Source organism: Pundamilia nyererei, unplaced genomic scaffold (genome assembly GCF_000239375.1).
Source record: "Pundamilia nyererei isolate P.nyererei 1_Seehausen unplaced genomic scaffold, PunNye1.0 scaffold00164, whole genome shotgun sequence".
Taxonomy (NCBI): Eukaryota; Metazoa; Chordata; class Actinopteri; order Cichliformes; family Cichlidae; genus Pundamilia; species Pundamilia nyererei.
Window position 1 is genome coordinate 1,413,462 of NW_005187565.1, and position 1,285 is coordinate 1,414,746.

The following is a 1,285-nucleotide window of genomic DNA, read 5'->3' on the forward strand; positions in this document are numbered from 1 at the left end:
TTTTTCTTTAGGTCACGAGCAGTTGTCCAAGCATTTCACTGCATATCGTACTGTGTATGACTGTGTACGTGACAAATAAAATTTGAATTTGAATTTGATGAATGATTAACAGCGCGCTCATGCTCACAGGTGTTCACACGGGTGCGAACATTAATTGTTGGCTAACCTGTGAGAGAGTTGGCACAGGTGTGCGGTGGTTTTCTTGAGGCTGAAATGGCGTTCAAGTTGAATCAGCTGGAGCCGACGAGTGCTGGACCTACAGCTGTTGGTGAACAGGTGTCCAGAGGCTCGTTTGTAAGTAATAACATCCACCTGGTTCCAGTTTTCTGTGAATCCAGTGTTGAGAGCTTCTTCAGTGTGTTTGAAAGCATAGCAACTGCATTACAGTGGCCTCAAGACGTGTGGGGGGTAATGTTGCTGTGTAAATTGACAGGTAAGGCTCAGGAAGCTTGTTCTAGTCTGTCTGGGGACGACTGCCTAGCTTATTAAAGGTGCTGTCCTCAAAGCCTATGAACTTGTACCCGAAGCCTATAGGTGGCATATTCGAGGTTTGGAGTTGGCACAGGGTCAGTCCTACCTTGACTTTGCTCGGGAGAAGGCGAAGCTCTTTGATTGATGGTGTTCTGCAAGCCAGGTCAACAGTTTGGGGTCGTTACGTGAGCTCATGCTTGTGGAGGACTTTAAGAGTGCAGTTCCTGAGTGTATTGCTCTTTATTTAAGTGATCAAAGGGTTTCCACTTTACAGCAGGCTGCCACACTGGCAGATGAGTTTACCCTAACTCATAAAAAACAAATGCTGTAGAACGTGACATCCCTTCTCACTATAATACATCTTGGAAAGCTAGCAGTGGGCCAGCTAACAAGGCTAATGCAGTTGTGGTTTTAAGATCTAGGGCCAAACTGTTTCTTCTGCCACAAGCCTGCCATGTAGTTGCTAATTGTGTGAAACTGGCACTCAAGCGGAAAGCGCATCCGAAGGAAGGAAGGCCTGATTTGAAAACAATAATCTGGGGTTCTCAAACCGACAATGTTGTCAGGCCCAGTGAAAGACCACACTTTGGACATAGTTGCTTAAGGGGCTCCTGTGGTCACTGTAAGAGGTCAACTAACCCTGAGCTGCCGCTGGTTGACCATTTCTCAGGTCCTCAAAAGGACCTGCGGTGTGGCAGATCATATATAACACCACCACTCAGACCTGCACCCCTGGCTAAAAAAGATGCCTGTACCCGGGATGGGTATCGTTTAAGTTTTATGCGATACCGGTGCCAAACCGGTACTTTTGAAA